Below are 14607 nucleotides of genomic sequence, written 5' to 3' on the forward strand. Positions count from 1 at the left end.
GAATTTGCCAATCCAGACACTCCTCCCTTACTTCCCAAGAATAAAGAGGTACAAATTCGAACCCTTTAACAAGCCTACTTACATGGGGCATTTTATCAACACTGCACATATACAGTTTATAATAATATAAAGAATTGGAATTGATTTATGAATAATGGAGGTTGAACTCACTACTTATAAGTTTACATCAACCTGAGTTCTCTAGACGGGTATACTTATAATCAGTACAATGGAAGTTACCAAACTGATGATTTATGATAATCCCACCTTGATAACAGTTGTAAGAGAATGCTTATAAGACATACGCTACACATTGGCTTTTGTTATTAGCAAAGAGGCTAGAAGAGTGATAAGTTCAATGCAGTGATTATAAAAAAGCTTATAAGCCATACACATCAAAAGCTCTGCCATTTAATAAATAGGCTAGAGGGTGAGATGTCCAAAGTGGAATGTGTAGAAAGGCTTGCATGCTATTAGCAGGCATCTCTTTGCTGGCTACCCGTGGGTCCCATAGGTTCTTTGGCTTCGTGGATGTTATTAAAAACATTCATTCATTTGCTGCAACTTTTTGTTTGGCCTCATGCATGTTATTAAAAACATTCATTAATTTTTGCTGAAATTACTGAAATTTCCTCGCACAAAATAGTCATCATGACATTTAGAAGTGCTTGTGTGCTTCGCAGGTCCGTCTGTCTTGTAATTATTGAAAAATTCCTTGTGGAAAATGTTATGTCCCCACTTTGGAATATAATTTAATAATAAATAATAATAATAATATTAAAATAGAAAAAAATAAAAAATAAAATTTAAATTAAAATATAAAATAATATAATTAAATGTAATTAAAATTTAATTAAGTTAATGAATGGTCAAAAGACATGGAAGGAAAAGTTGTGACTCCCTCAACCATGGGATATAAAATGGAGAAGAAAACCTCATTTTGAGAAGGGGATAATTTGGGAATCAGAAGTGCAAATCTGATTTAAATAAGAAGTGCAGATTTGATTTTGAAAGGTTGTGTCCCTTTTAAAGGGCAGAAGTAATGAAGAGTTGCACTCTTTCAAAGGGTGCTAATGGTGAAAGGTTGTCTCTTGCCAAAGGACATCCATAATGAAGAGGTGTGAGCTCTCCCTTACATTGAGAGATATAAAGGAAAGGAGTCAAAAGCATCCAGTGAGAGGATCATCAATCAAATCAGATCAGAACTATTATAAGTTATAGGAATTGGCAGCCTCCTAGTAGGGGACATTACAATGGTATCATAGCAATGATCCTGCCATCCTGCAGGGTAAAGAATCTAAAGATGAATCAATGAATCATCCTAGTTAAGGAAAAATAATCTAACAATATGTGTATTCACATGTATGCTTTGTGTTTGCAGATGTCCATGTGTATGCTTCGTGTTTTCAAGTGTATGCTCTATGTTTGATTCATATTCGATGTGTTTGTTTGCTCCATGAGTGTCTATGATTAATATAGACATATTTATTTTGGAACATTGTATTTGAGGTCATGGATGTGTGTCGTGCTTCTAATCATAAGTTTTTAACATTAAGTGATATCTATGATATTGTGCAAACCATTTAAGAAGTGATGCGAGACAAGGATGAGAGAAAACTTGTCTTAAAATTACATAATTATGAAATGTATATGTAATTCATATTATCATTTGTATGAAGAATACCCTATGATGCATATGTTGAGCAAACTGCCATGGTAGTAATATAAGGAAGTACAAAGAGGGAGAATGGTGATGAGGTCCTCCTCTAGGTAGCCCAGCTCATGGTAGTTGACTGATGGTCCCATGAGGCCAAGGGGGTGTAAGACGGAGTCCATCGCTTTTGGACTTAGAGGGAAAGGACATTCAAGACACCCTATTGTATCTTTCTAAACTCTATCATAATTGATTATTAACAAGGGGATAAGAATGGAAATGATGAAGGGGAATGATGATAGGATACCTCACTAGGTAGCCCACCTCATGGTAGTTTGACCAATGGTCCCATGGCTTTCACTCTGCTCTTGGGCCTAGGATAGAGGGTCTCTTGGACACCTCATCATTCCTCTTACTCCCACTTTCTTATGATTGAGCTCCTATAGGGAGTTGGACCAAACCCTAGTTATAAGGTTAATTTATGCTCAATTATCTTTCTTTAGAGATTTATATTATTAGTTCCGATGGTTTCCTAACCTATTGCAAGATCTCAATTAGGTATGCATCTTGTTTCATTTGTAGTTTTACATAAAATGGTGATTTAGGGCAAGAACTAGCGTTTTTACAAAAAAAAGTAGCAACATGTTTATTCTATGAGTGTTTTGAAAGCCATTTCATATTGGAAATCATTTTGAACATTCCATAATCATTGCTTGAGGACAAGCAATCTTGAGTGGGGCGGACTGTAATGTCCCCACTTTGGAAAAGAATTTAATAATAAATAATAATAATATTAAAATAGAAAAGAATAAAAAATAAAATTTAAATTAAAATATAAAATAATATAATTAAATATAATTAAAATTTAATTAAGTTAATGAATGGTCAAAAGATATGGAAGGAAAAGTTGTGACTCCCTCAACCATGGGATATAAAATGGAGAAGAGAGCTTCATTTTGAGAAGGGAATAATTTGGGAACCAGAAGTGCAAATCTGATTTAAATAAGAAGTGCAGATCCGATTGTGAAAGGTTGTGTCCCTTTCAAAGGGCAGAAGTAATGAAGAGTTGGACTCTTTCAAAGGGTGCTAATGGTGAAAGGTTGTCTCTTGCCAACGGGCATCAAAAAATGAAGAGGTGTGACCTCTCCTTTACATTGAGAGATATAAAGGAAAGGAGTCAAAATCATCCAGTGCAAGGATCATCATTCAAATAAGATCAAAACTATTATAAGTTACAGGAATTGGCAACCTCCTAGTAGGGGACATTACAAAAAATAGTCAACATGACACACTTAAATTACTGGATGCAAATTATTGCTATTGTGGAGCTAGATTGACAATGAACACTACATTTCACTTATTCTGCAAATTTTCTTATTAGTTCTTAACTATGTTTAATTAATTGGTAATAAATGAATCAATAAAAATGTAAGAATTAAAATATTGAAATATTTGATCAAATTTTATAATGTATATATTGTTTTTCAATTTCTTTAAATATCAAAATAAAAAGTTGTAAACAATCTTAGGGTGATGTAAGCTATGATTTTTTCAAAACTTTTTTCATTTGGATTATAAAAAAGTTAATAGTGCAAATTTATTTTCATATCACTTTTTGATTTCATTTATTGTCTTATTTGATAAGTGACATTATTTTTATTAATTTTGTTTTAATTAACAATAAAATCATGGAGCCTCTACAACTTCCTGCTCGATTTTGTTCAAATTCTGAATCTCTCGATCTTTGCACATGGAGCCTGTGGTTGGTGGGGGCCATGCTCCCTTGCCTATGAATCCTCCTCCAGACGTCGCTAAAGTGCCTGTAGACGGTCCCACTTTGGCAGATTCTGCTTCTCTGCCTGTGAATTCTGTTGCCTCCAAACCGAACAGTAATGATAGTGTTGTTGCCTCCAAACCAGACGGTAATGATAGTGTTGATAACTCCAACAACTTGGAGATGACGAATTCAAAGGGTGTGAATCCACAGGGAAACACACGTCCCAATGGATGGAAGAATGCGCTTGTTGGAGAGGTGCATAGTCAAGTGGACATCAATATAATCCCAAAATGCTTATAGACTGAGGACGGTCTTGCTATTGTGTTAACAGATTTAGTGGTGGACCGAGCTATTTCTTCAATGAAGGGCACTCTAGTTGGAAAATTCTTCTCTTTCAGGCCCACTATTGAGATGGTAAGGAGTTGGGTATCCCTAAAATGGAAGTTGAAGGGTAGTGTTACTGTTAGTGCCATGCTTGGCGCTCTCTTCTTATTCAAATTTACAACGGAGGAGGAATTAGTGATAGTCCTTTCTGGTGCCTATGAGAAACACCATTTCTCTCTTTGTAGATGGAAACCTGGTTTTGATCGTGCAACAGATTTGAACAAGTTAGCCCCGGTATGGGTTTGTTTGCTAGGGCTCTCGCTTGAGTTCTCGGATGAACAAAATTTTCAGTGGATTGGCAACACTTTTGGACACTTTGTGTCTACTGACGAGGTGACAAGGCTAAGGTCTAAGTTAGTGTTTGCTCGTTTCTGTGTGTTGGTTACTGGTAAAAAGAATCTCCCCAATTTTATTACTTTGCAATCTAAGTGGGGAAGTTGGACTCAGGCAATTGTTTATGAGAATACCATTGTTTATTGTCAAAGATGTTCTAAGCTAGGACATCTAATCTTTGACTATAAGGGCCCCCTGAAAATACCTCTTAAATGGAAGGAAATTGTTATTGAGACGGAGGTGGTGAACAATCCTTTGCATGGGGTTTTTGGGGAAGATGTCAGTGAGGGTTATCCTTTTAGCGAAGGGCTACTCAAGATGATGGAAACCCCCAACAAGTCCCCCGAGGGGGGCCAAAAATGTTCCACTACCAGAGTAGTTCCCAGTTGGAGGTTGAGATTCACGTGCCCTCTGCTGATTTGGCTTCGACGGGTGCGTTGGCTGGTGCGGGGGCTCACAGACCCCTTGAGGAAGGGGAGATTCCCCACAACTACCCCTCTCACTTGCTCCCTTGTTGCTGACGCCTTAGTGACTTTAGGGACATGTAAGTCCAATGGGAACATGGCCTCTACTGCCCCCCCTTGTTAGTTCTCCCCCCGCTTCAATTGTGGTGTAGACCTTCTCCTCTCTTAGTACGTCCTCTAGCGGTGGTACTCGGGTGGCGATGATGGGTGGGTGACCCAGAAAACGAAGATGGGGAACAAGAAGATTGACGTCAAACTGGAAGTGAAGTCGGGTCGTCCATAACAGAGAATGTCTAGACATAAAGAAGTGGCAAGGGAAATTGCCAATGGTAGGCAAAAGACCCTGGATTCTTCAACCAAAATTAAAAAATGAAATTCCTTTCATGGAACATGCGGGGCTTAAATAGCTCCCAAAAACAGTTGGCCCTTAGGGATTGCATTCTTGAGAGACATTGATATTTTGCTCCTTTAAAAAGTTAAGATGATAGATAGTTCTTTTAGTAATATTGCTAGGAGTATCTGGTCTGGTTCCTCATTTCTTATTAGTAATGCGAATGGTGTCTCAGGGGGTGTGGGATCCTTTGAAATTGGATGACACTTTATATCTTCCTCAGCTAGTTTTTTGACTATGAAGTTCACTCTCCAATTTAATTCTTGGTATTTGGTTAATGTTTATGCGCCCAACACCAGGATGGGTTGTATGGTTCTTTGGGATGAAATTTCCAATTTGATATGTTAGGACCTAGATTCCCACTGGATGGTGGCTGGTGACTTCAACCCCCCTCTGTTTCCCTCTGAGAAATGTGGAGGCTTGATGGATTCTTCGAATAGTATGACTGACCTTGCAAGCTTCATCTGTAAGAACAGGTTGATGGATGTTGACTTGAGGTGGCAGCCGTTCACTTGGTCCAATCATTGGAAGAGGATACACCTTATCCAGGTTCGAGTAGACAAATTTTTCGTCTCAGCTAATTGGGATATTGGATTCAATGCCTCCCTTCATGCTCTCCCTTGGGCGGTTTCTGACCACAGCTAGTTTAACAGACCTGTCAGTGGTTGAATCACTTTCCGCTATGAAATCATGTGGACAACACACCTCGAGTTCATGGATTACATGTTAGAAGGTTTTTCATTGATCTCAAGTTTTTCCAAGGTTTATTTGAGGTGCCTAGATGTGAGCTTGAGATGCTTGAGGTACCTAATTGGTTGCTTGAGGTGGTTGCTTGTCTGGTTGAGCTAGTTGTTTGCTAGCTTGAGGTGTTGGAGCTGTGTGTATGTCTTCTTAAGCTACTCGTGTGTCTGCATCAACAGTCTGTGTGCTTACATGTCATCCATCAGTTCCTACATCGGTTTTTCACCATATCAACCTTGACTTTTCAAAGGAATCTTTATAATATGTATCGAATACCTTAAGTTAAGTAACTCATTTATTGTGGGGGTTTAATTTAAAATGAATTTGACGTATCCTTCCCATTTCTCCCTTTTTGGAGACAATTTTAGTATTTTATTTAAAAGCTAGGTAGTGTTTAAGATGAATATGGCAAATATTATCGTGTTTCTAGAACACGAACCGAGGAAGATGTTATTTTGTTAAAAAAGGATGTGTTTCTTTTTTAGTATGCCAACTACTTATTATATGCGTTCAACACATATTGTCTATTTCAAGCTATTCGTGGTATATGGGAAATTAATTCCAGTCAGACATGAGATTTAAAAAAATTAGATTCAATGTTTGAAGTATCGATTTAAATGGCACATTCGATTTGAACTAATTTTTTTTGGGTAATAACTTGTGCAAAAAAAAAAAAGGTTTTAGCGCCACAAAGACTTCTGCTACGTGGGTCTGTCTTCGTCGGGAAGAACAAAATCATGGGCCTCTTTTTTTTAAGAAATGCTCTTGAGAAATATTTTTGGTGCCATGATAGTATCGTAGGTGTGATGAGATGATTATCGTGAAGCCTTTGTATTCTGGTTTTGCCAGAAATGGCCATATGATGGTTGTCGGGAGACATGGCATATCCAAAATGCTAGCTGGCGCCTTTTTTTTTTTAAAGGAAGTTCGAATTGAGTGTGGAGGTAGATGTTTTTCTTTGACCCAAGTTACCAGATTCTTCTGTGCAACTGCTGGGTCTTGGTTCGATTCGCCCAAAATTCTGGTTTGTTGGAAATTCACCCAAAATTCATCTAGGGTTCATATTTTGCCCTGTGGATTTGATCAACAAGACCCAAGGAGAATTTTGACAAATTTTCAGAGAATTTTGACCTCAACAATAGAGCCCGAGGAGAATTTAGGCGATTTGACACATTTTTTAATTTTTTTAAAAGTTTTCTTTTTGATTCTTCTAATTCAAAAGAGTGTATTTTTCAAAGGGAAAAGAATAGTGATATCACTTACCCTATACTAGGTGCATGGATAGCAAATTTGACTCAGATTTTGAACTGTTTATAATTTAAATGTATCATAGTTGTGTTTCTTGTGTGTTTAATTCATTACTGTAATGGGGTGGAAAGTGAATGATGGAGAGATCAAGAGGAAAGATTTTCTTCCCTTTGAGGAGAGATGGAAGTTTCACTACAGATTTCCCTTCAAACACTTTATCCACATTACATTTAAAAGAGGGGGGGAATTCACTAGATCCAACCTCTTAGGAAAGAGATTGAATACTAAATGAATTGATAATGGTGTGAAGATGACAAGGTAACCCCTCTTTTAGAATAAGTAATGGTTGAATTATGTGTTTTGAGACTAAGTGTAAAGGTAGCAAAGAACTGATTATAACTTGAAATAGAAGCGTGAGATGATGTTGTGCACCTGGATCTGGCTATAATATGTTGAGACGAAGCTGCCCTATGATCAGGCTTGAGGATTCAATTCGCCGACGTGAAGACCCTAATGTGGTAAAAAATTGCAAGTGCCGCAATTTTATGACACTACAATTACGAACAACTGTTCATTGTCATGCCATTTTCTCTTTAAACTGGGTGTGTGGTTATGCAAGGTCTAATGGGTTAGGTCAATTAAAAGAAATCCTATGGTTATTACACTATTATTAGAGACAACAAACCCACTAGCCTTTTGAGTGTGTTGTGTATGTAGCTAAGCATGGGCCTTGGAAAGAAGCTAGAAGATGAGAGTCACGATAGTTAGGGTTTGGAATTGAAGGTAGGGGTAAGAAAATAGTGGAGTGGGATGAGGATTGGAGAGCCTGCATGCAAATACAACAAATAACACACAACTAGGAACAAATGGCAAAACAACAAGAGCAAACACATAAATTCTTCTTCAAATGTTGTAAAACATGAACAATTCTAACAATTCCACCAAATCTACACAAAATATGGAGTAGAAGGTAGTAACTCAAATATAATTGTGGACCTACATAGCCTATATTCTTTCCTAGAGTTGAGTTGACACAAGAAGATGAAGAGTTGAATCCAATAGAAAATGTTTTCAATGCTTGCATAGATTTATATTCAAAACTTGATCTAGATGTTAGATGTCAAATCCCATTTGTATATATTTGTTGCTGCATATATGTATATATTTTTATATGTTTTTGTATGGATGAACCCAAAGCGAACCCAAACCCACCCCCCCCAAAAATGAATGAATTTGTGAACCCGAATCTCGAACCAGAATCTGATTCCGAACCGGGACTGACAACTTAGTTTATGACCATATTCGTGATCTTTATACTAGGCAAAGAGTGGAATAAATACAGTTTTATTAAAATCACGGGTTTGGCATCTTATGGAATGTTTGTGCTGGTGATATATGTCAGATTTTTTAATATGTGTGGGATGTTATGCATGTTATGGGTGGATCAAGCTTCAAAACAGTGAGTTGCTATTTTTTTTAGTGATATATAAAAAAAATGTCCTTTCATTTGGTGTTGTGTGGTGCGATTCTGTGTATTATCTATTCTTCAAGAAGCAACGACGTGTGGAGTCAATTTCACAAAGATACGAGGTTGTTCTTCAACATGTGTTAGTGGAATCGGTATATACATAGTGCTAAATGTTTATGTGGGTACAAATATATTATTAAATTTTTCTAGTTCATCAAATGGTTGAGACAAGGATTGTTTTTACTGAAGATGATTTTTGAGTTATGGATTGCTGCTTAGATTTTGTATTCAGTAGTTTGGTTCAACAGTAAAGATTGGAGTTGGTGCTTCATCCGAACTGAGAGTTGGAGTTTTCTTTCAGGTTAGTGCTTTAGTTGTTCTCAGTTGGTGTTGAGAAGAGAGTTGGCGCTCTCCTTGATGGTTGATTCTATGTAATCTGGGTTGGTGCTATTTTCAAGCGAATTAAAAGTATTTTGGTGTCGTGTTTTTTTACCCGAAAGGGGTTTCCAAGAGAAATTTTGTGTTCTTGTGCTATTGATCTTTCTATGTATCTTATGTATCATTCTAAAAATCTACGTTAAATGTTTGAAACACTGATTCACCCCCCCTTTCAGTGTTTGTTGTGTTCTTATCAATTGGTATCAAAGCAAGTACCTTCTATTAAGACTTAAAAGTTTGAAGGTTGATCCTATTGGAACTCGAAAATGAATGCTTTGGAAGGTATTGCAACAAATAGAGCCCTTCTATTTGATGGTTCTAATTATGCCTTTTGGCGTGTCAGGATGAGAGAATAACCGATGTCTCTTGGATTCAATGTCTGGAACAATGCTGTGTTGGGCTACGCACCTCCTCAAAATCCTCCATCTATTGTTGATGAAAAATGAGCTTTTCAATGCAACACAAAGGCTATGAACGCTATTTTGTGTGGATTGTTAGACTTAGAATTTGTGAAAGTTATGCATCGTGACAATGCTCAAGCAATGTGGGATAAGCTTAAAAATGCCTATGAAGGAGATGAAAAAGTGAAAAAGGCCAAGATTTAGACTCATCGAATGCAATTTGAAAGTCCGAAAATGAAGGAGGAAGAAAATGTTGCAGCATATTTTCTAAGGGTCGATGAAGTGGTTAACTCTCTTAAAGGCTTAGGAGAGATTATTGATGACAAAGTTGTTATACAAAAAAATTTAAGGTCTCTACCTTTAAGGTTTGATGCAAAGATTTATGCAGTTGAAGAGATGGATGATCTTGATTAGACGACAATTGACAAGCTCCATGGTATATTGACTGCATATGAAATGAGGACCAACATAGAATCTTCAAAAAACAAAGACTTCTTTAAAAGCTTCAAAGAAAGGCAAACAAAAGGAACAAGTTTCTAGTAGCGATTTAGATGACGATTCAGACTTAAAAGAAGTGTTTTTTAGTAGAGAGTCAAAGAAGGACTTTAGCAAAAACATGAAGAAGACCTCTCTTAGATGCTTTAACTGGACATTTTGTAGCCAAATGTCCATACGAGGATAATGATGACAACAATATTGAAAAGAAGCCAAAACTAAACAAAAAGAAGTATAGAGGTAAAGACAAGAAGACTTGGAAATCCAAAAAGAGTCTATATTCAAGGAAGGAAAGTGATTCTTCTGAAGGAAGTGATGAAGAATCTCTGAGTGAAGAGATTTTGTTTATGGCTCTAGAAGAATCTCACGCTGAAAATAAAAAAGATGAAGATGTCTTTGATGAAGAAGATGGAGAAGTGGACCTTGAACAAGAGTTGTTAAGCGCACTTAGTGTAATTAAAAGTCTTAAGAAGAAAAATCTAAATTTGAAGCTTTTGCTCAAAGAAGAGACTGAATGAAAAGTTAGAAAGTCACAAGCTCTTAAGGATGCATAGAAACAAATTAATGATCTGAAAATTTAGATTGTTGAGGCTAAGAAACTTGAAGAGGAATTGAAAAATCCGATTAAGGCAAAGGCTGAAAGCTGTGAGAAACTTGAAGTGGAGATTGCTTCTCTTAGGAAAATAGAGAAATTATCTACACTACTGAACTAAGAAGAGATAAATAAAAAAGGTTCACTTTCATTGGACAATTTATTAGCTTCTCAAAAACAGTCCTCATACAAGGGTGGAGTTGGCCTTAAAGAAGGTCAAAGCTCCAAGGTAGAACAACAAACTTCTAATTGTGAGAGCTCAAGGATTTCATCTTCAAAAACCAGAAATAATGTTTTCAAGCAACCTTTCAGTGCTAGACAAGCACACTTAACTAGGTTTAATTATTCATTCTTTCATGGTTATTGTATTTCTTGTAACTATTTTGGACACAAGGCAACACATTGTAGGGTGTCTTTTAGAAATGATTTCAGGTTTGTGAATCAGAACTCTTTTGCCCCTTTGAGAAGTTATAATTATGTTTGTTACAAATGCAATAACATTGGACATAGTGCAAAGCTTTGTAAGAATGATAGGGTAGATTTCTCAAGCAAAGAAGTTAAGAACAATGCTAAAGAATCCAAAGTATGGATGAAGAAAGAGAAAGAAGTTGAAACAAAGTCTCTGATTGTGTAAACAACTCTTCTTGCACAAAGTGAAAAAGACATTTGGTATGTGGATAGTGGTTGTTCTAGACACATGACCGGAGATGAGAGTACATTTTTAACTCTCAAGAAATCAAATGGTGGTAAGGTAAGATTTGGTGGAAAATCATTTGCTAAGGTTGCTGGTAAAGGTACTATCACGTTGAGTGATGGAAAGACTAAAGTTAAGAATGTGCTATTTGTAGAAGGCTTGAAGCATAATTTGCTTAGTGTAAGTCAATTGTGTGATCAAGGTCATAGTTTAAATTTCAGTTCTGATTGTTGCAAGATTAGTAAAGATGCTATTCATATTGCTGAAGCTAGTAGGGAAACAAATAATTTATACATTCTTGATGATGCTAAAAGTGAAACTTGTTGTTTGAGTCTACTTGATGAATCTTGGTTGTGACACATGAGACTTGGTTATATAAATTTTGACAGCCTAGTTTAGATCAACAAGGAGGTGGTAAGAGACTTGTCAAAACTCACTAAACCATTTGACACATTGTGTAAAGAGTGCCAATTGGGTAAAAAAACTCGTAGGGTTTTTACAGCAAAGGAGTACTCAAGAACAATGCCTCTAGAGCCGGTTCATACTGATTTGTGTGGACCAACAAGGGTTGCAAACTTGCAAAGTAAGATATACTTTATGTTATTAATTGATGACTACTCACGTATGACTTGGGTGGATTTTTTGAAGGAAAAATTAAAAGCCTTGGAGAAGTTCAAAGCTTTCAAAGCTTTGGTTGAAAATGAGAAGGGAGTGGAAATCAAATGCTTGCGATAAGATAATGGAGGTGATTTTACCTCTAATGAGTTTGTGACTTTTTGTGAAAAATATGGTATTAAGAGACAATTTTTAGCTACTAAGACACCTCAACAGAATGGGGTGGTTGAGAGGACAAATAGGCTAGTTCAGAAGATGGCTAGAAGCATGATGAATGAATCTAGGGTAAGTGATTGCTTTTGGAAAGAAGCAGTTCATACAACAATTTATATTTAGAATAGAATTTTGGTTAGGACAAAGCTCAACAAGTCACCGTATAAATTATGGAATGGTAAGGCAACAACTGTTAAGTATTTTAAGATCTTTGGCAGCCCTTGTTATATTAGGAGAGATGAGGATAATTTAGGCAAATTTGATCCTAGATCAGATGAGGGTATTTTTGTAGGATATTCCTCAAAAAGTAAAGCCTATAAATGTTTTAATAAGAGGTTTCACAAGATAGTTGAAAGAACTAATGTGAAAATTTATAAGATTTTCAATTCTTCTGAGAAATTACAAAGTTGTGATGATAGCTTGCAAGGTGATGAAGCTGAAAATGTTGTCAACAAATTTCTATCGGTCGACAAGTTGGGATATCAACAATGTTGGAAACACTTATAATAACAATCAATATAAAGGAGTGGATGCATATTTAGAGGCCGAGACAACAAATAATCATGTTGATACAACAAATGTTAGGGGTAAATAACATATGTTAGTAAGAATAATATTTATAAGTGTGTTATGTTGTGTTTATGTTTATGTTGTCGCCTAGAGGTTCTCGTCGGGTAGTTGGGAGTTGGTGACGGTTGGCAACTTGACCAACCGTCAGGTCTTTATATGGTTTGGTTGGAACCTCGACAGGGGAGATTATGTATGGACATTCTGGACACTGGAATAAAGATATAACTCTTCTGGTCTAACTAGTATCATTGTCATTGATGCTGTGATGTATGACTGTTCTGTTACATGAATATTGGTACGTGTGGAAAAAACTGTGTTATCTATTCATTCACCAACAATACATTTAGGACTAAACATTTTGGCGTCATTGCTTGAACGAACATGGAGATAACTATGGTGGGAGGTGGAAGCAATTAATGGGCCAACCATTTAACGAACAATTAATTGTCATGGACAATGACACACACGAAGAGAGTACCGCAGAAGAGGAACGAGAGGAGCAGTTGACGACATACTTGGTGGAGTTGTGGGACGTGTCGGTCACGCAATACGTGCAGCGAGAGGCTCAGGAGAGAGCCGTCTCAGAAGGCACGATACGGGGTGAACTCACCGTCAGCACCCCCATCTTTGACCTGCTCAGAAGTATTCCAAGGTTACTCGCTAGAAATCTGATCGCACTCCAAGACCGAAGGGAGGAGACGACAAAGGAACTTTGGCAGCAACAAGTCCTCCGACAGTACGAGGAGTGGAGTCATAGGGAGGAAGAGGAGAGGGAGGCTAGTCGGCACTGTACCTCTGGCACTTGATGCCCCTACGGCCAAACAAAGACAAACATACCACTACCATCGAAGGAGTAAACGAGGGAACTGTACAGAGATCTCTTCGCATAAAAGAATAAGCCGAAAGGAGATGACGACTAAGGGAGGTTGCCGACTTGAAGAGTTCGAAGAAACATATCAGAAGTCGGAGTCGTAGTTGGGAGAGGTAAAAAACTGTGTACGTGGAAGGAGTTGGCTGAGGTCTCCAGGAACCTGCCACTTCCAGACATAGCAGAGGAAGATCTTGCCGACCAGGCCCCACACTTGACGTCAAGTGAAGAGGACTCCGGAGCCGAGTCGCAAAACACCCCATCGAAATATTCTGAACAAGGAGAGGAGGCAGTACGAGACCTGCACGAGGAAATCACCACTATTTTTGAAGCAACGTTATCTGGCATTAAAAGTTTGTCCTTGTTAGAGGGAATCAAAATAGGAGGGTCAGATCTGGAAACCCTAGGAAGGAGGGACTATAGAAGCGAAGGTGACCAAAGCCTGGCTGACAGGGGTCCAACCAGACTAGGAGCGTACGGTACCTCCCGGACACATAATACCTTCTCGACATATAGCCATTTCCAAGCACTGCATAAAACCATCCAGAAAAGAACAATGGCACACACCCCGAAGAAGCTAAAACTCCCAAAATTCATGGGTGACGGGTCAGAGGACCCCGTACGACATTGTAAGGCAAGCGTGACCATCTGGGAAGCAAATGGCCAGGATGACCAGGACTACTGGTTGAAGACATTCCTAGCCCCTCTACGAGGAATAGCCATTGATTGGTATATGGACCTCAATGCCCAACATAAAACATCCTGGAGCAATCAGAAGAAGGCCTTTGAGGAAGAGTTCAAACTCCTACGGGATGACAACCAAATTGTGGCAAATATTTACAACACCAAACAAGGAAAAAATGAAAGTGTACGCGCATATAACAGAAGGCTCAGGGAACTGCTCAATAAAATGGAGAACCAGTCGACTGATGGTCTCAAGAAAAGACGGTTCATTGAAGGATTGGTACCATCCCTCAGACGGAAGATGAAGGTGGTCCCTCCGCCCTCATATGATGAGGCGTACAACCGTGCGATGGATATTGAAAGAAAAAAAAGACATCCCGAGGGAAGCGCCAGGTGAGCGATGGTGATAGTACGGATGAAGACAGTGATGGGGAGCCCAAAACCGTGCAAGCACTCCGAAGGGATATGATGAGAATGATGAAAGAACTAAAGGAGGATAAAGAAGGTGGCAGGGAAGGAAAGGAGCTATGGTGCACTGACTGCAAGACAGAAGGACACACTAAGGGGAGTTGTCCCC

The sequence above is a fragment of the Cryptomeria japonica genome, chromosome 8, assembly GCF_030272615.1.
Source record: "Cryptomeria japonica chromosome 8, Sugi_1.0, whole genome shotgun sequence".
NCBI lineage: Eukaryota > Viridiplantae > Streptophyta > Pinopsida > Cupressales > Cupressaceae > Cryptomeria > Cryptomeria japonica.